Raw genomic sequence first — 21,960 nt, 5'->3', positions numbered from 1 at the left:
ACATGCGGTACAGTGCAAGGTGGTAATCTGCTATATTGTTATCAGTAATGTCCATGACCCTCAAGGTATTGGGACCGCCCACGACCCTTTGGGTATTGGGGCTATTAGTAATAACCAGCAGAGTAGCTGCCAGTTCAGATCAGACTCCCTTCTCTTCACAATCCTGCCCAAAATAGTTTATGCATATGTATGTATGTATGCAGTCAGATGTACACAACCAGAATACCAGTCTCAGATAATTAATCAGAAGTAGACATTCATATCCAACCAATCAAACAGAACCAGTTGGACACACACTTACCCAATTAATCGGGTTCAGAATCAAACATGTCACATACCCAATCACAAAAAGCACATTATTCAAACTCAGATCAGAGTCGTAAATACCCTCACTAGAGCTTAACCAAGGGTTTGATCATACGTCTATCTGCTCCGGCCGTGTGGAGCAATCCAGGCCGTATAGGGGTCCAAACGCCAGTATGAAGAGTAGCACATGGCCGTGTGATAGCGACACACGCCCATGTGGTGCAGGAACATGGCCGTGTGGACAGGCCGTATAACTTACTGCCCAAAATCACTAAAATAAGGTGTAGGGAAGACACGACCGTGTGAGGGTTTCACATGCTCGTATGCCACTAGACACGACCGTGTGTTCTAAAACACATACCCGTGTGGAATCCCTAATCCCCAAATCAGGCACACGGCATTGTGACAAGACCGTGTGACCCAAAATCTCTAAAACCCTAATCCTCAAACTCACACACCCGTGTGGACCAAGGGACACGGTCGTGTGAGAAACGATAAAATCTCTAAATCAGCCACATGGCTGTGTGGCATCAAATTTGGCCCGGAACTCTAATTCCCAAATTCACACGGTCGTGTGCCTCGGCACACACCCGTGTAGTCATCGGGGGGTCACGAAACCACCCAAAAATAGCCCGAAACGACCATCTAAGCCACCAGAATTATCCCTAATCTTTGCTCTATCAACATATAACAGAAAGTGTGTAACGCCCCAATTTTCGGGAATCCTGTGAATGTTGGCATAGGTTTAATTATGTTAGTGGGCCTCTAGAAAGCCCAAGCTTAAGATAGAACCCGACAATTTTAGTTAATTTTTGTTCCATAACAAAAAGGGGGTGAAATTATGAAATAGAACCTATGTGAAAATGTTTGAAAATGCTATAGGCTAAATTGAAGTGGCCAAATAAATAGGAGTGCAAAATAGGAGGATTTGCATGACAAACCTCCCATTTTACATGTAGTGGCTGGTCATCATGTTGTTGTAGACAAAATGTGCACTTGATATCCATAATTTATGGTACAAATTGACACAAATTGATAATGGGTTAGGTAAATGTTCCATGATAATGGGTTAGGTAAATGTTTCATGATAATGGGTTAGGTAAATGTTCCATGATAATGAGTTAGGTAAATGTTCCATGATGGGAATTTCATATCTTTTGTATTAAAGAATTAAATGGATGAAATATGAAGTTTTATTAAAAGAAAAAGGGGTGAAAAGAACAAAGTTTTGTCCATCTTTGTTCATCATAGCTGAAAGTTAGAGAAGAGAAAGGAGAGGAGAAAGCTTTTGAGTATTCGGTCATTAGGAGGAGGAAAATTGAAGGTAAGTTCTTGGTACCTTGCTTCTATTTTGAGGTTCATGAGTTCTTCTTGATTCTACCTTAACTCTTGAAGTATATTTTGATTTTTAGTTGTGTTGTGAGCATTTAGTCATGAATTAAAATGAAGGAAATGGTTGTTGTTTCATGCTCTTTTGATGAAAAATGGAAGATAGGTGAAGTTGAGCCAAACAAATGAGCATGCATGTGCCTTAGATGCTAAAGGGAAAAATCGGCTAACATGTTGTGCTTTAAAATGATGAAATGGAGATTATACTTAAGTAAAATCATAGATATGTGATGATTGATTGGTGATATACATGTTTAAATAACAAGCATGCAAGTTAGGTGTGAAAGAGTGATTTGGTAATAAATCTGCTTGGGACAGTAGCAGTAATGTGACTTTGGAAAATCACCATAAATTGTGGGAGATGAGTTAGAAGCTGAATAAATTATGTAATTAAAGTTTAATGAGTCTAGTTTCAAATGGAATAAACGAGAACATATTTTGAATTCTGTACAATGATAAATTTGATTCATAATGAAGACTGGTCAGATTAGTCAAACAGTGAAACATGGGAAACTTTAAGAAAAATCTGGTATTGATTGGCCATACCAAAAATTCTGAAAATTTAATGGATAAAAGATATATGAGTCTATTTTCAGGGAAAATTAACGGCACTTGATTTGGAGTTTCGTAGCTCCAGCTATAAATAATTTAGTGACTATTGCTCAGGAAGACAGCTTGCAGTGAAATTATGATTATGTGGTAAACATTGACAAAAATTTGTTAATGAGTTGCTTATTGATTTCTTATAAGCTTACTATGATCTGTAAGTGTGGTTGGCCGAATATTGTAAGGCGTTAATCGTAGTTTGTATTTGAATAGTTAGATTAACGTGTTAGTAATCCAATTGTAGGCGGTTCGTGTGTGGATCTCACAAGATATCGTCGCAAAAGTGTGTAAATCGACACCTCTCATAGACTAGATTGGCAAAAGCGAAAAGTCAAATACCGAAAAGTCAAGATTTTGGGAATTTGCGAGTGTGCAAATGCTCGTAAGATAGTTGGGTTTGTATATTTGGTAATCTAAAGTAATAAACTGCAGATATGCGATTTTGTACATTTTGATAATTTGGGCTTAATGGGCCAAAGATCGGGTTCATGGGCCAACGGGCCCAATTCAGTAAGTATGTGCGGTAAGTGTTCTGATAGTACGTAAATAGTTAGGATATGCATGAAAACCTTAAAAGTAGCTAAATTACTATAATACCCCTATGTATGGAAAATTACTGTTATACCCCTAGGTGTAAAATTACCGTTATACCCCTAGGGTTAATTTTGACTGAAAAGCATGACGATCTGATTCTGTATGATGTATGCCATGATTATATATCTGTTGCATGGGGACATGGGTTATATTATGGAGGAAGCGTTCTAGTGGCTATGCCACAAATATCTGATCTGGTGGCTCTGCCACAAATATCTGATCTGGTGGCTCTGCCACAAATATCTGATCTGGTGGCTCTGCCACAAATATCTGATCTGGTGGCTCTGCCACATATATCTGCTTCGGTGGCTCGCCACGATTATTCAGATCTGGTGACTCTGTCACATTATTTGTTCTGGCAGCCATGCTGCAAATTCTATGGTGTGTAGCGGTTGGGTGGGTCGAGTTGTCTCCCCACATGGTGTAAGGTTGGTACGGGGGTGTTATGGATGAATCTAGGTTAGGTTTCTGCATAAACATGTAAAATCTGTTTTGTTCTGTTATGGGCCTATGGGCTTTATTCAGAATTCTGTTCTGGGCTAAGACCAACTTATTCTGTTTCTGTGGGTTGAGCTGATTTAGACTATGGTTGGGTTATTTTACACACTGAGTTTCCCCAAACTCATCCCTTTTATTTTCATCCACACAGGTAATCCCCAACCATAGTGGGCTTGGAGCTGTGAGGGAATTCGGAGTGGCCACCCGTTCTGAAAGTTTGATTTTCTTTATTACGTTTGAGGTTTTGGGCTTTTAAATGTAATAAGGCCGCTTATTTATTTTTGATGGTTTTTAATATGTATTACTAAGATAGGTAATACTTATTTTAACTGTTGAAATTGGATAGCTTTAGGGCGCGTTTTCAAAAACAACAGTTGATTTCAAAATAACACGACAACAAGCAAAGCTTCCGCAATGAAAGTATTTTCCAAAATTAATCACTTTTCCTAAAAATGACTTAATCAAATCGGTTTCCTAGAAATATCCACGACGTTAAGGTGGCAATGGCAGTATGCATGTCTAGGATTGGATCCGAAGGGAGCTTGGTACTTAAGCAGTCCGATGGACTCACCACCTCTTTTCCGGTTTTCTACCTGGTGCACAGCTTCCATTCACTTTAACCCTTAATGAATTAATCTTTTGAACATCAAGTACGATTTTTTGGACTTAGAATGGATTTTTTTTAACGTTTTTGATGTGGCATGCCGGATCCGGCCATAACTTCTGGGCCGGGTTTGGAGTGCTACAAAGTGATGAATTCTCATCACTTTCATCGACTAAAATCCCAAAAATAATGGGTTAGCATTCGGTTCAGAAAAGTCGAATTGAAATTTGCAAGAATAATAAACGCATAAAGTAACGTAGTCAAAGTTAAAATCCTACACCTGTTTTGACGATGAAGCAATCAGAGGCGACGACAGAGGAGTAGAATTCCTGAAACCAACAAGCAAAATGAAAAGTAAAGAAATAACAGTAGAGACAGAGAAGAAAGATGAGAACGTGAAAAAGAAGAGAAAAGAAAAGAAAATAGATTAAAAACATTTAATTAAAACTAATCAATAAAAATAAAGTTATTAAAAACATTAACTTAAAACAAAGGAAAATAAATTGCCTTACTAAAAATAAAAGAATTGCACACCCAAAGACTCGAACCCATAACCTCAAAGTTCACTGACACTTACTTAACCACCAGACCAGCAGGCCCATTCTGACAATAAATTGCACAACTGATCACTTAAGTGCAACCTTCTCACAGTTCCTGTACTTAAAACCCAAAACTACTAGGCCCCAAAATTCAGGGCGTTATAATTCTACCCTACTTAAAGAAATTTCGTCCCCAAAATTTCCAACTAACAAAACAATTGTAAAACCAAGCTACACCACTACGCTCCCATTGCGCACTCTAACTCCAAAATAGCTACCACACTGAGCTTGAACTTGGGACTTCTCACACACACCCAGAACACTTAACCACTAAAGCATATATATTTGTACAAGCATTATTTCTAAGCTCAAAACAACATATCCAAACATTTTCAAACATACTTGACAAAAAAACATCGAGGACAATCTCGAACCCGATGCTCTTTAGACCCACATCTGAGCCACGCTCCTAACTTCCTCTAGCAATCTCCTGAATGATGCCTTTTACAATACTCGCAAGACGATACGCTCACACCACTATTAGCACCACCTGTACTATCACTCGGATGCGTCCTAACACGCTTCGCAGAATGAGGCTCTAACATTGGAGAACTGCGATATCTCTTTTTCCCATAATCCACGCACCTAGACTGAAGCTTCTCACTGATCTCTCCCATCCTAGCTTCAAACACACCTTTTAGTACTTCCTTTACTAACTGGGTCAGTGCCTCAGTACCAAGTTCTGGGTTATCGCTACCCAAAGTTGGCAGACTCCCATTATCCTCTAACTCCTGAATAGTCACATGCTCCGGAAGAGCAAACGACTCCTCACGATCTTGCTCACCTTCGAAATTCATATCTAGGGTTACCGAGAAGGCCTACATTATCAGAACACAGAAACAGTTGTAATAACAGAGTCTACATTTCAAATTTTACAGTTTCGAATTTTACCTGGACCAACATCAGAGTCTTAGACAGTTCATCTTCGTAAAATATTTCAAAACACAATCATTAAACTTACTGCAATAAAGTTTTTTAAAAATTTCTTTTTAAACCAACACGTTTGCAAACGAAAACATAAGAGCAGAGGCAGAGTTTTTACAAACCTAGCTCTGATACCACTAAATGTAACACCCCAAACCCGGCCTAGAAATTCTAACTGAATCTAGAATGCTACATTGATCATCAAAGTGATCGTGAGAAAATGTTACAAATCAAGGCGTTCAAAATTCTATCAGTAAGTTTAACAGTATAAAATGTACGGATCCTTGTCGTTCCCAGCTTTCAATGAAATGATCTTCTCTACTATTCTCTACCATGAACTACTTCGAGTGTGGGCTCAAATGGTTCGAATCAAACATAAAATTAGAAATGGTTTTTTTTTCTTTAATGTGAAAATTAAAATATCTTCTCAAATAGAAACTGAAAGAATCATTATTTCAAAAAATATATTTAGTTCTTAGAGAATAAAAGTCTCTCTATTTTCAGGCAAAAGAACAATATGTCAAAGTTGTGTTAATAGCCCTACCAATGACATATATTTATAAGGAAAGAAAGTAGAACCTTTGTTGAATTGTAGAAGTTTATTTCAACTAGAAAAACAAACTTCTAGTCTAACTAGAAGTATAGGTGGTGGCAACCTTAGTTAATATTACTAGGGATTTTAGTCAACCCTTTTTAACATGAAGGGCTTTTGGGCCTCTCCCATATCGGATCAAATTACAATTACTTTCCAAGCTTTTGACCCAATACTTTATAATTTGATCCAACTCAATATTTGTTTTTTTATTTCCCAAAATAAACTTCACTATATATTTTAAATAAATAATTTTCTCAATCCAATGATTTATTTTGTTAAAATAATGATGACTTTATTGTAAAAGAATCTATGAAAAAATATATTTAATATTTCTGCATTCAACGGTTCACTATGATCAAATGATTTATTTCGATTTTCGAATTTCATTTAATTCGAAAAATATAAATTCATTTTTCAGATCATTTTTATTTTGGAGAAAACCACATTCATTTCCAAATGATTCCATTTCCCCATTTTCATTTTCATTCTGGACAAAACCATAATAATTTCCAAATATTTCAACTTCTCCATTTCATTTTCATTTTGGAGAAATCCATAATCATTTCCAAATGTTTCCATTTCTCCATTTCGTTTTCATTTTGGAGAAAATCATAATCATTTCTAAATGATTTCCTATTTCTCCATTTTCACCAATTCTATTCATTTTTTTTTCATTTGATTCAACATGCAATTCATTTATGATTTCAATGAGCTAGCGAAAAGACCAGTTGGACACATGCAATTGAGGCTCAAACGATTTATAATAAAGTTCCAACTTTTTGCCTATTAATTATAAACTCATTAAGTCACGAAGTCATTCAACTCTAGTATCGTGACTGAGCTCTCCCCAACAACATACCATTACGAAAGTAACTCTATTAGTGCTCATCCAATGACTTTGTCATAAGTGTGTTAGCCTCATAGCATATCCTTAATCTCTTTCGGATAATATACATTCTCCCAATATAATCCTATTTTATCTTATGGTAACCATTACATCTTTCATGAAAAGTCAATTACTATCAAATAGTAATCAAGTCATTCATTTCAAAATGGAACGACCGGTGACCACGTTTACTTTTCATCAACCATGTAATGCCAATGAGAGGATATCATTTACCCATGTCTAGAGCTATGAATTTCATTGTTGTGAAAGATGCTACATACTGTAAAAGTTGTATACCCAACACACCAGCTTTCAGTTCCTTATCTATTCGAACTTAAGCTTTTACTTACATTAAAGTATACGAATCACACATACATAGTCCGTCATCCACTCAGGCTTTCAATCGATTTGCTCAGTTCCAATTAGACTAAGGACATGTTTAGCTTCGTCTACTTATATAAGTTGTCTTTCTGTATTACGATCCGACTATGTAATACCACTTATTATTAGTTAAACATTAGACAAACAGTTAGTAACATTTTCTTCTATTTTGCTTTACATGCAAAAACCACGTGAGGAAAATATACAAAGTATTAATGTAATTTATGAATAATCACCAATCTGTTCGATAAAAATTACAATTGTACTTAAACAAAAATACTACACTTAGGGCACCATATCATACAGCTTGTTCTTCAACAATCTCGTCCTCAAAGGATTGAATTTTTTCAGATTCATTGATAACATGTTTTCCCCCCAACCATTTACAAGGAAATTTTAATTTAGGAACAATTTTCTCGTAGGTCTTCTCAGACTTAACAAGTTTTAAGTTATTGGAGAAAAATGACTCAAAAGATAAGGGATGGATAGGAAGTAGATACTTTTCATAAAAAACTTCAGGAAATTCAAAAATTTTATAAAAAATTATTTACCCTAAATCAAATTCCATCATATCAACTACTTTCCTCAAAAGCACAACCACTCTCTTAGTTACTAAATCTCTCTTGTTGTTTGAAAGTTAGTTCTTAATGGCGATAGCATAAATACTAGCATACATTGGATCTGAAGAAAAGGCTCAGAGACTACCTTTTTCTAGCCAGTTGGATGTGGTTGATTGGTCAGAACAACAACAATGGCATCTATAGACTCATCTAGCTTGAAATTGTTGGCGGTGGGACAACACAACAACCTAAAGATCTGCTCAGGCCCAAATTTAAACCATCTACCATGTACAAACACCATGTGGTAATGCTTTTTGGTTTCATCAATGATCCCTCGTTAAGATTGACATAAAATTCATAAGCTACCCTTTATACAAAGGGTTACACAAAACATATTGAACCGAAAACTCTAGCATTTTTCAAAGCTTCATCAATTCCATGGTCAACAAAAGAAAAATCATTGATATTATGATCAAGAATGAAACCTTTCAAGATAAGCTTGTAGTATCTCTTAGAGCAATCTGGATTCAAGAACACTTTCTTTTTCTAAGAACATTTCTCTCTTCTTGTTTTCTTACTACTTTTATAGCTTTAGATAACAGCTTGAGGACTCCTACATTTTTCAGTCTTTTATTTCATTTTGTAGCCGAGTCTGGAACATTAGGTTGCTTAGTCCTTGGCTGTAGCATTGTATAATGGTACTTCCCAAAGGAAGAGGAGTTGTTACTTGAATAAGACTCAGACTCTATTGAACTATCCACCAAGATATTCTTTTTTTTTGCTTGGCTTCTCAAACATAGGAGCCTTGCCTCTGTCTGTTTTGGATTTTGTAAGGGATTCGATTTTTTTGGTCACCATGGACCTTGTTCTAACCCTTCTTCATTAGGTAGTACTAGGGGCAGTGTGCACCACAATTTCATCAGACGAGGTCTTATCATCAAGAAATTCAGTAGTTTCTTTTTCAAGTACATGTTTCTTTTTCAATTTTTTGTCAAATCTTTCAATCTAGAAGGGGTTAGAGTTCCTTTTAGAAATGTTGTCGTTGTCAATTTCTAGTAGGACCTTTTTTTTTCTAACTAAACATCGGAATTGAAGGACACTGTATTTTTCTAACACAAGAGTTAAAGAGGTTTCGCCAATAGGCGCCATTGAAGTGTTTAAAGGTGGTTATATCATGGTGGACATCTAAGAGGGAGTTTGATTGGGGTCAATAGATGATCTCATTGAGAGAGTAGGATTCATCAGAGGATGAAGGGTCGGTAATTGTAGTAAATGATACATATTTGGTAGTTGATGATTTTGTCGAGAGAGAGGAAGAGTCACATAGACAAATAAGGAATTTTTTTTTTTAAAAAAAAGAAAAATATGAAGAGGAAACGTGTAAAAGAAAAAGAAAAGAAGAACATTAAAATCTTAGTAAAAAATGAACAGTGAAGAGTTAATATTCAAATATTGATTTTGGGTTAATTTCGTTTTAGGTTATGTTATATTTGGCACGGTTATGTTCAAGTTCTTATTTCATTTAAATAATTTCATTTTAGTAATTTTTTGTCACATAGGTTATCTTCTTTTATTTACATCTTTAGATTTGAATAATTTTGTATTTTTTATATGTCTAACAAAAACAGTCATTTTATATGTTTTATTTTAATTTTAATTCTATATTAATTCAAAAAATTAATTCTATTTAATTTATTTTTATTTTAAATTTAAGATTAATTTGGTTTTATTTTTGGATTTTAATCGTGATCTTAATTTTTATTATTTTAAGATAATTTAGATTTTAGTTTTAATTTTGAATTAAAATTGAGATGTTATATTAATTTTTAATTTTAATTTTTAGATATTTAACTTATTTTATAATTTTGTTACTTTAATTATATTTTGCATTATTTATTATTTTGATTTTTAATTGTGATATGTGAATTCTAAATTTTATATGAATTTTAATACTATATTTTTAATTTAAACTCATTGGATTATCTTCCACAAAATATTGTATACTTTGATTTTTTTAACAAATCATGTACTTTAATTTAAAAAATTAATCATATAAACATTTCATGTTAGTATAAAATTTTCATTTTAATTGTAATATTTTCATATTTGTCCAAACTTATGAATTTGAGCCTTTTGGACTGTGTTGTTTAGCGGATGATCGAACCACTTTCTGAGAGGCTGTTTCGCTATAAATGCATGTTCTAATGTGCCAGATTCTTCTATTGTTTTAGCCCATGCATTATATGTTAAAGTAAGTTTGAGTATCATTATGCTAAAAGAATAAACTCCACAAAAGTTAATCTTTTTCTTTTAATAAGATAAAAGTTAATCTTTAATATGTCACCAAATACAAATTATATCAATATAAATCATTGATAACATAATAGTGATTGATCCACAGTCTAAACTGTATTTAAAGTTTATTAGTTTTTAATTTATATTTCCTTATTGTATTATATATATATAGTCTATAAAATAAATAAATCTTAATACAAAATCATTTAATATATGTTTATTATTAAATAAAACCAACTCCTGCACCACATGAGTATACAAATGCATGGATATACAAATTTATATCATATATACACAAAAGTAAAATTTAGACATAAAAAATATGTTTATAATTCAATTTAGGTTTATAATTTCATCTATGCATATTTTATTTGTTTAATACTAGTATTTTTCTTTCATAACCTTTATGAATATAATATATTTAAAGTATTAAATATTTTATATTTTAGATAATTTTATATACACATAAACTCATGCATCACACGAAAAATAAAATTAATTTATATATATTATGTGTAAGATAAGTTTGAAACACTTTTATTGTTAAATAAAATTGTGAATAAAATGATAATTTAAATACTATCAATTAAAATATTATTACTGCATATTTAAATTTAAATATTTGTTAATAATAATTATTATTGTAAAATATTAAAATACAAGAATATTATATTTTATTTGATATGGGTAACTTGATAAGTTATTATTATCTTTTAAAGAAAGTGTTTAGTGAACCAAATGTGACTATGTTTTACAAGTCTAATTTGCAGGCCCAAATTAAAACCAAATCTACCTAGCCCAACTAACCCCAAAATACCCCAAGCCCAAACAAATCAAAGCCCCAACCCAAACACAAAACACAAAAGCTAAAGGAAACCCTAGCCTAACCACTCGTGCCAGGTCTGCCACCGCTTGTCACGTCCACCGCCACTGCCTGACACCAACACCGCCCATTTTTCTGCAAGAAAGACAGAGCAATTTATTAGGGAGCAAGTTGTAAGGGAAAGTGGATATAAAAGGCCACCTCTAAAACCATTGTACAAGGTCGGCACTTGTGAGAAATAAAAACAACATTTGGTTTTAAAATACAAACAAAAAATCAAGTGAGTCAAAGCACAAAATAGCCAATCAAAGAAAAAAACACTAAATCGGAAAACAAATACCAAGAATCAGATATCTAAAGAAGTAAGGTGATTATATTCTATACACTTTTTTGATTTATTTCTTTTTCTTTTCCATTTTTCGAATCTTCTATTTGCATATATATATATATATATATATATATATACATATATTATAAACACATAAAATATAGAAAAAAAATAAATAAAAGAAGGAGATTCTTACCTCCGATCATGCAGTACACATGCAGTCACCGTGTGAAGACGCGGAGGATAGTGGCAGTTCACCGGAGTGCTGACCGAGCTTGGACCTACAGAGAAAACAAAGAAAACAAGTTTAGTTTTTAGAAACAGATAGCAAAATGATTTTAAAAGCAATTTTTTTAACTTATATAGATGTTACAAAACGACGTCGTTTTGGTCGGCACCCATAAGCCCCTAAACGATGCCGTGTCATGTGACCCGTGCGCGACCCGACCCGATGCTTGAGGATCCGCGTGTTTCTACTGTTTGGGATAAATGCTCGCGTAGTCCCTCCCCATTTCTGTTGGGTTTTAATCTAGTCTGTGACCATTTCTTGAATCTGCCTTTTAATTTTGATTTTGCTTCAATTCGGACCTCAGACCATTTAGGGTCAGACATTCTGAACGGTGTCGTTTCGGGTATTGGATTATTGCCCCATATAGCCCCTACATCTTCTCGCGTGTTGCATTTAACCCCTACATTTTTATACCATCCCGATTTGTCCCAAAAATTCCATTTTCAATTCAATTTCGTCCTTCTTTTACCCTTTTTTATTTTTAAATTTTAATACCATTCATGCTATTATATTTATTACTGTTATTATTATATTTTTGCTTATTAGTGTCCCATTATTATTATTCTTACTTGATACTTATATATATATATATATATATATATATATATTATATTACATGGTATTATTGATAGCTTTTAATATTATTGCTTTTGATAATGTATTGGTGTGTCACATATATATGTACTTCTAATTACACCCCATGCTACGCATATATGTATATCAATATTATACTATGTATACTTTGTCTTTTCTAAATATTGTATATGCATATATATTTATTTTATATATTATGTATACATTTTCTAATATATACATATACTATGTAAATATTGTTAATATTATCATGTATTTGTCTTTCATATATGTACATATAATTATGTAATATCTTCAATAGTTGTTTTCTAACATTATCATCATTTATAATATATGTGTATTGTATATACATTTTTGATTTTATATTTGTACAAGCCCAATTTTGGGCCCAAAATCCCTAAACCCAGAAGCCACAACCCAAACCAACTTAAACCTACCCAAAACCCAAATAACCTAGCCCAATACATTAAAGAAAAATAAAGGAAAACCTAAAACCCTAGCCACAAGACATGCTCCCCACCCCATCCACCACCGACGCCTTGCAAGTGGCCTCTGCTCCACCACCGTTTACTGCAGCAATAAAAGAAGAAGAGACAGAAAGCAAGAAGCAAGTTGTAGAAAAAAAATGCCTATAAGAGGCCAAATCAAAACCATTTGTAACGATCGGCATTTTGTGAAATGAAAAAGCAAGATTAGATTGTAAAACAAAAAACCACAATATTAGTCAGCAAAGTACAAGAGAAACGACATCAAAATAAACCCAAAGCCCTCGGAAATCAAACCCGTATCTAAGGTGATTTCCTTTTATTTTTCCATTTTTTTTCGAGTTCCTTTATATACATAAACATATAATATAAGTAAAAGTGACATACATATACTAAACAAATAGAAAAAGAAAAAAAAAAAGAAAAAAATTTACCCTCGGGCAATTTCCTACCATCAGACAATGAATGGACGGACACAGAGGATCATGACTGGTCCCAAGAATGGAGGCTGAAATGAGAGAGAATTGGAGAGAGTGGGTCTCTGTTTTTTTTGAGAAGAGGGGAAAACTGATTTTTTTTGAGAAATTTTGGGCTTATATAGTGACCCAATACGGCGCCGTTTTGGGCCTAAACTCACAGCACCAAAACGACGCCGTTTAGGCTTTGACCCGTGCAACCCGACCTGGCCGACAGAGGATCCGCGTGTTTCTGTTAAGCGGGATAATCGCGCGCGTGGTCCTTCCGCATCTTTGTCTCTTTTAATTTAATCCATTTTTATTTTCCTTCTGTTCACAGATTTTCCCTTAGATTTTGCGCACTTTTCAAATTGGTCTGCGTTAAAACGTCATTTTGGGGTTTGGTCTATTCTCGTTTTTCATCCCTATTAGTTTGTGCGCGCCCTATTTTAGTCCCTAATAGTTTCTATTATTTACGATTTTCATCCCACAATTTTACTTTGATTTTAATTCAGTCCTCAAACCCTTATCATTTTGTTGTATTATTTTAAATCTCATTTATTTTAAGCTTGTGCGTGCAATATTTATTTTAAACTTTTACATTGTGTATATTTTGAATTTGTATATATGTATATTATATTTTAAACTATTATATGTATATATTGTCTATTTTAAATTTCACGTGTTAATTGTTCTATAGGTTAATTATTTGAAGTTCCTTTATTGTTTATTATAAATCTTTTATTATCACTTATTCTAAAATTCCTTATATTGTTCATATTTAGATATTTTGCTCCATCGTCATATACATTTTAATATGCGTTTATTTACTTATTTCTTATATATACGTTAAAATTTATTATTATTATTACTTTCATTCTTTATTCACTATTATTATTCTTACTAATGCATTATTATTATTCTTATACTCTACTTCATTATCATATTATCATTATTGCTATTATCATATTATTAAACCAATTAATTTTATATTGATTTTGTTACATTATATATTTTCTTTTTACCATTACTATTATCATTATTATTATTGTAATCATTTATTATTATTTATCATTATTATAAATATATTTCTTTTATTCCTATTAATATATTATTATTATTGTTTTCCACCGTATTATTATTACTAGTATTATCGTCTTGTTATTAGGTTAATTAATTTTATATAGATACTATTATATTACTATACATATTCTCTCTGTATTTACTTATATTATTACTTATATTGTTATTACTATTATCATTATGATTTATTACTTTAGTATTATCATTATTACTACTATTATATTATTATTATTATATTTTTGCCCATTACTCTTTAAATACTCTTATTTCATTTTTATTCTTCTCTCACATTATATATCATTCATTTATTTATATATACACATATACACTTTCATACATCATTCCAAAATTATTGCTTATATTATTACTACTATTAATATTGTTGTTATCATTACTACACTATCATTCTTTAGTCTTACATAATGATTGTTTATTTATTACGAGTTCCTTTCGATTTCGAATATTTCCTAGTTCATTTATTATTTTTACTCGTTAATTTTATTTTTGCTCTTATCATTATCCTTCACATCTGCATCTATGGTTATTCTAATGTCATTTACGCACCTTTTATTATCCCATTTTATTACGACTTATGTCATACTACTTTTACTTAACCCAAAATAATTCTTTCATAAAAGTAAACATTCCGTATTTGGTAATTCGAGTCAATCGTGCCCTAACTTACTGGGTTTTGATTTTTCTCTTTTAACCTAAATCACGGATTATTCTTTTAAATCACGATACGAGTCTAAAAAAAGCTTATTTTCGGAGCTTCGAGGTGTGGTGCCCTAACTTACCGGGTATGACACTTTGATACCTCGAAATAAGATCTTTTGCAAATAAAGGCAATGTTCGGTGTTTGGAAGTTTGAGGAAACGTGCCCTAACTTACTGGGTTTCGATTTTCCTCGTTCGCCCCAACTAACCGAATACCCTTTTAAAAGAAGGTAAAATACATCGATTTTAAATAAAAGGCAAGCTCATTCTCAAAAGTTCGAGATGCCGTATCCTAACTCACTGGATATGACGTATCGTTGCCTCGAGGCGAGAATGCCTGTAACATTTTAATGTTTATTTTACAAAAAAGGGATTGTATTTCAAGGTCTTTCAAGTTCTCAATTTTCGACAATTAAGACACTAATTAATTAACTAGGTACCAATTTTGGGCATATCGAGGGTGCTAATCCTTCCTCGTGCGTAACCGACTCCCGAACTCACTTTCTGATTTTCGTAGACCAAAAATTATCATTTTAGTAAATCTTCATTTTTACTAAAATAATTAATTTAAGGTGATCCGATCACACCTCATCAAAAAGATTGGTGGCAACTCCTCTATTCGTTTTTTTATTTTCAAAAATCTAAGTCAATTCCTGTTTTACAAAAAAATGGTTACGACAGCTTGGCGACTCCACTGGGGAAGCGAATGAGAGAGTCAAGCCACAAGTTGATTAACTCTTGTGTTTTTATCGAAAATTGAAAATTTGGTTTTGAAATACGATCCTTTCATTACATTTCATCAGCTATTTTTGTGGTACAATACCGCTGCGTTGTTTGAGTCTTTAAATAGTTTTGCATATTGCATTGCATGGTCAGTGTGGTCACACCCTTTAAGTGGGAGTGAGAAACTACTCCTTCGTGAGGTTTTCACCTCCGTGCGGGATAGTGGATCGCTTTGGGATACATCCGTACCTATGTCTTCGTGAGATTTTCATCTCCGTGCGACCATAGGGAAATGTATTCCCGAATCAACTCGATCAGATGAGCCTATAATGGGTGAAGATCGAGGAATCTGCTGGTTTAGGTACCCTTACTCTAGAACTATACCCCATGTAGCGAGCCTTAAGAACCCGCCCTAGGTAGAGCCACTCCGAAACCCTAGTGGTCACCTGAGCAAGTGCTATATTTATTATTTTTTGTTTGCTTTGAACTGCGTATAAATTACTGACTTGCTTTGTTTTACTTTGATTGTATTTGCATGGCATTTTCATTGTAAAAGGTGTTGATTGGAATTCGGTTCCTAAATATATAGCTTATCATGGAAAAGGGGTTTTTTGATAAAGTAGAAGACAACGCGGCTGTCCGGATATGGGCTGAGACAACACAACAAGAGAAAGGTGACAGTCTTACCGAGGGGTACGTGTCAGAATTGTGGAATTTTACTTGGATCAGTGTAACTCAGAATAATCTCCAAGAGAGGAAAGAAATTTGGGGTCAGTGGGATGAAGAGGTCAAACAGCTATTCTATTGTCATTACGGTGATTTACCTTATCTGCTCGATGTCAAGATAGATGAACACCTGTTTCGAGCCCTTGCCCAATGTTGGAATTCCGCTTACAGTTGCTTCACTTTCGGGAAAGTAGATTTGGTACCTACTATAGAAGAATACACGACCTTGCTCCATTGCCCAAAGATTTAGGTTGACAGAATTTATGCCAGACCAGCTAACGTCCCAGCATTTTCGAAAAAGCTGATGAACATCACAGGGATGAGCGAACAGTGGGTGACAACCCGGATCAAACAAAAAAGAGACTGTAAATGCATTCCTTGGAGGAACCTGAGGGATCTAATCTTAGCACACCCCGACGTGAAGAAAAGCGTAGATGTCTTCGCCTTGAGCATTTATGGACTGGTCATCTTCCCCAAGGCTTTGGGGCATGTAGACGAGGATGTTGCCAACCTTTTTGACAGACTTGGTAAAGGAACCACACCTGTACCCGCAATCTTGGCTGAAACTTTCAGATCATTAAATGCTTGTCGAAGAGCGGGTGAAGGGAGATTTATTGGATGTGCACAGCTCTTGCTATCCTGGTTCCACAGCCATTTTTAGAAAGTGGAAAAGGTCTCGTATCGTATCTTCTCTGAAAATTACTCTCCACTGAAAGAATTAGTGGCTACACCGAGGCGAGATGATGTGACAGAAGAAAATTGGATGACGGTGCTCCAAAATCTGCAAGAAGAAGATGTTGAATGGAGAGCCCCGTGGATGGTTCCTGATGAAATATTATACCGATGCGGAGACTTCGATTGGGTTCCCTTGTTAGGAGTACGGGGGGCCGTCGGGTATGCTCCTCTACTTGTATTGCGACAATACAGATCCAGACAGTTTACACCACCAACATACGGGTTAGCCCAGTGCGAGTTCGTGTTCACAGGGAAAAATTACAAAAAGAAAGTTCGCGAGATATCAAATGCCTGGAACCAAACTCGTAGAATGAAGAGGTTTGCTGCCAATCCCATGACTACTCCTGAGTACGACCGATGGTGGAATCAGAGGATTAACGACAACATCCCTACATTAAATCAAGGAAATCCTCAGTCGATAGAAGAGCACTTGAAAGTAATCCCATCTGAGCTAGAAATCATCAGGCAAGATTTCGAGAGAAAAAGTCTGGAGCTAGAAAAAAGGATCGAGCAGTTGGAAGAAGAAAAGATGTAGTTAGGGTTAAATGTCGATGTCCAGAAACTAGAAGCTGAAAAACTCAAAAAAGGGAAAAACAAGGCTGAAGAAGACTTAGACAGTTTGAAAACGGACTATAAGAAGCTGCGCAGATCAATGAGAACTACTGGGTTAGGAAAAACATCCGAACAATGGCGACATGAAGTTAAAGAAGAACAAAGCAAAGCCAACCAATGGGAGAAAAAATTTTGCGATGCTCAAGCTCAAGAAGGTGCTCTGAAAAGAAGTTTGGTAGAAAGCCAGAATGAGAAAGAAGGGTTAAAGATCCGGGTATCAGAGTTAGAAAGGTCATTGTATCAGTATTGCTCGCGTAACTCTGCAATCGAGTTGAAAGCTAGTCAGAACAGAATCGAAGAATTGAAAGAGAATATAGAAGAACTCAAAACAGTGCTGCAAAATCGTGAACTTCAGATAGAACTCCTCGAGGTAAATAACGAGCGATGAAAGGAGCAACTTCATCAATCTCAAGACCAAGTCAGGAGTAGGGACTACGTCATGGTCGAAGCTTTGACTCAAGTGCGAGAAGTGGCTGATCACTTGCAAACACTAGCAGTACAAGCCGATGTGCTGAGTTTAAAATACGAGTCAGAATCAGATCGAGAAAAAAAGCTAGCTTGGCTTCTTAGGCAGGTCAAGGCCTTAAGCATCAGGGCCAAGCCTTATATGTAATTTATTTTATGTAAAGAAACTTGTTTTCTAGAAAAGTTACTCTAATGAAATCGAATTGGAATCAATTCTTTTTTACATTCATCGCATTCATTGCATGCATGCATCAGCATTGCATCATACACACTAAAACTCACAAGGAACCCTAAAAATCATGGCAGTTACCCTAGAACATCGTTACAGTACAAGGGGAAAAACAAGAGCAATGGACCAAAGGTTAGAGAGATTGGAACAAATGCAAAAAGAGATGCAGGATCAATTACAAGCACGTATGCAATAACAGCTTGCCAAAATCTAGCAAGATATGAGGGACCACATGTTGGAATCCCAGAAAAGCATGATGGACCAATTAACTCGTCTATTGGCTGGCGGATTAGAAAAAAGGAAAAGCCCTTTGATCAATGCGAAAGAAGATAGTGAAGATCCTACCTACCCTCCGGGTTTTGCCCCAGCAGACGTTCAGACACAACATGACATGTACCCAAGAAGGCCATCGGTCACAATTAGGCCCCAACCATTTCAGGCCGGTGCTTCGGCACCGATAAATTATCAGGCCGGCTCGGGCTCTAATCCGGAGGATAATCCAACCAACCCTGTGGTCCTCAATCTTGATGAAGTAATAGAAGTAGAAAAGACAAGGGTAGAACTCCCGAGAGAGCTTGAAGAAAGGTGTAGATGGTTGGAAGAAAAATTTAAAGAAATGGAAAGCACCGACTATCGTGGTGGAATTGACGCTAAGGAATTAAGTTTGGTTCCAGACCTGGTACTCCCTCCCAAGTTTAAAACTCCGGAATTTGAGAAATACAACGGGACTAGCTGTCCCGAAGCTCACATCACTATGTTCTGCAGACGAATGGTAGGCCATGTCAACAATGACCAGCTATTAATTCACTGCTTCCAAGAAAGTCTGGTTGGGGCCGCTTCTAGATGGTACAACCAGCTGAGTCGCGCCCAGATCAGTTCATGGAAAGATTAGCACAAGCCTTCATGAAGCAGTACGGTCATGTGGCAGACATAGCCCCTGATAGAATCACTTTACAAAATATGGAGAAGAAGCATAATGAGAGCTTTAGGCAGTACGCCCAGCGATGGAGATAAGTGGCGGCCACACAAGTCCAACCCCCTCTGTTGGAAAAAGAAACCACTATGCTCGTCATCAATACCCTGAAGGCACCTTTTATTAACCACATGCTGGGTAGCGCGACCAAGAGTTTTTCAGACATAGTAATGTCTGGAGAAATGATAGAAAATGCCATAAGATGTGGGAAAATAGAGGCTGGGGAAAACTCTAAGAGGTCAGCGCCGAGAAAGAAAGAGCACGAGGTGAATAATGTGAGCTCATATTTTAAATCGATCACCGTAATCCAACCAAGGTCGACAACTACTGGACAGCAAGGCCCACCCAGACAAGAGGCCAACACAAAACAAAATAGGGAGAAACTTCAATTTACGCCCATTCCAATGACGTACAAGGAGTTATACCAGAATTTATTTGATGCACATGTCGTGTCTCCTTTCTATCTGAAGCCAATGCAACCTCCATACCCCAGATGGTATGACGCAAATGCCCAATGCGAGTACCATGCGGGAGCCACATGACACTCGATAGAAAATTGTACAAGTTTCAAAAAATTGGTTGAGAGACTCATCAACATGGGGATTGTGAAATTTGATGATGCATCCAATACAGAGAGCCCATTACCTAACTATGGGGATAAGGGAATAAATGCGATAATCCAAAGTTCGGGGAAAGAAATTAAGATGAATGTTGCAGAAGTGAATACCCCATTAAAAGAAGTATGGAAGGAAATGGTGGCAAGAGGTTTGATGGCACAGAATTCGGGGGTCAGGCCTCGAGAAGCGAAGAATTATTGTGAGTTTCACGATCAAGAGGATCATGAGATTCAGAAATGCAGCCAATTTAGGGCTTTAGTGCAAGGATTGATGGATAATAATGAGCTGGAATTCTTCGAATATGTCGGGAACCTGGAAGAAGCAGATGTGTGTGCCTCCGAAGAGGGGTCGACGAAGGATGTTTACAAAGTCAACCACCCAGTGGTTATCATATCACGTCCGAGAATGAATGAAGTCGGGGCACGAGTTGCGCCAAAGATCGTGATCCAAAAGCCCGTTGCTTTTCCTTATAAAGATAGCAAAAGGGTACCGTGGAACTATAGCTGCAATGTGACATTCTCGGGAGAGCAGACCCCGATTAATGCATCAGAGAAAGTTCAAGACGAAGGTTTTTATACGCGCAGCAGAAGGCGTTATACCCCAAATACAAAAGTCGAGTAGGTTAAAGAAAAATCATTAGCAATTGAGCAAAAGAAAGAGAAGCCAGCGGGGCATGAACCAACTGTTAATGAATCAGTGACTGAAAAAGAAGCCAAGGAATTCTTAAAATTCGTAAAGCACAACGAATATAGTGTCGTAGAACAGTTGCACAAACAGCCAGTGCGTATATCGGTACTGGCCTTACTTTTAAGTTCCGAAACTCATCACAACGCATTGATGAAGGTGCTGAATGAAACTTATGTTGCTAACGATATCTTTGTAAACAAACTGGACCGCTTAGTCAACAATATAAGCGCCGACAACTTTATATTCTTCAATGACGATGAGGTACCGCCAGGAGGCCGAGGATCAACTAAAGCTTTGCACATCATGACTCGCTGTAAAGGGTACACGTTACCGGGGGTATTGATTGACAATGGGTCTGCACTGAATGTCCTACCCCTATCTATGCTGAGTAGGTTGCCAGTGGATAGTTCCCATATGAAGACATGCCAAAATGTAGTAAGAGCATTTGATGGCACGGAAAGGAAGGTAATGGGGAGAATTGAAGTACCCCTCTTAATCGGGCCGAACACATACGAGGTAAATTTCTTGGTCATGGACATTAAGCCTTCGTATAATTACCTATTAGGGAGACTGTGGATACACTCGGCGGGGGCAGTCCATTCATCACTGCATCAAAAGTTAAAATTAGTGACCGAAGGTCGATTAGTAACAATCAATGCTGAAGAGAACATCATTGCGGCAATAACCAGTGATGCCCCATATCTGGAGGCAAATGATGAAGCAATCGAGTGCTCTTTTCAATCTTTGGAGTTTGTGAACGCGACATTCATCATCGAAGAAAATAAGATTCCAATGCCCAGGTTATCTGAGACTACAAGAATGAGACTACGACTAACTATTGGAAAAGAGGCTCTACCCGGAAGAGGACTCGGGAGATACCTCCAAGGAAGGAATAATGCACCAATGATGAAGGACAAACAAGACCGTTTTGGGTTAGGGTTTAAGCCGGACATGAAACAAAGAAAGAAGGAACTTGAGAAGAAGCAAGAAAGAAGGAGAGCGCGATTGAGCGGGGGAGAAATCGAATGGGAACCAATGATCTTCCCCCATATATCGAAGACTTTTGTGTGCGGAGGGTCATTCACTCCGAGCGAAGACATCGGGAAAGGAAATCTTGGAAGGAATGATGGAGAGTTTGGACATCAACGCCACATATGAAGAAGGGACGGGGTAGAGAATTTGT

At 35.8% G+C, this 21,960-nt stretch overlaps 1 long non-coding RNA gene across 1 annotated transcript; it reads left to right on the top strand.

Moving 5' to 3' along the window:
* The first annotated feature begins 1,481 nt into the window (after window positions 1-1,481).
* On the top strand, window positions 1,482-3,830 carry LOC128285179 (uncharacterized). The gene is made up of 2 exons (XR_008275624.1): window positions 1,482-1,630; window positions 3,545-3,830. It is a non-coding gene; the product is annotated as an uncharacterized LOC128285179 (long non-coding RNA).
* Window positions 3,831-21,960: the final 18,130 nt, after the last annotated feature.

This window comes from Gossypium arboreum, chromosome 1 (genome assembly GCF_025698485.1).
Source record: "Gossypium arboreum isolate Shixiya-1 chromosome 1, ASM2569848v2, whole genome shotgun sequence".
In the NCBI taxonomy this organism is placed as follows: Eukaryota; Viridiplantae; Streptophyta; class Magnoliopsida; order Malvales; family Malvaceae; genus Gossypium; species Gossypium arboreum.
This window is presented reverse-complemented; position numbering and strand designations above follow the sequence as displayed.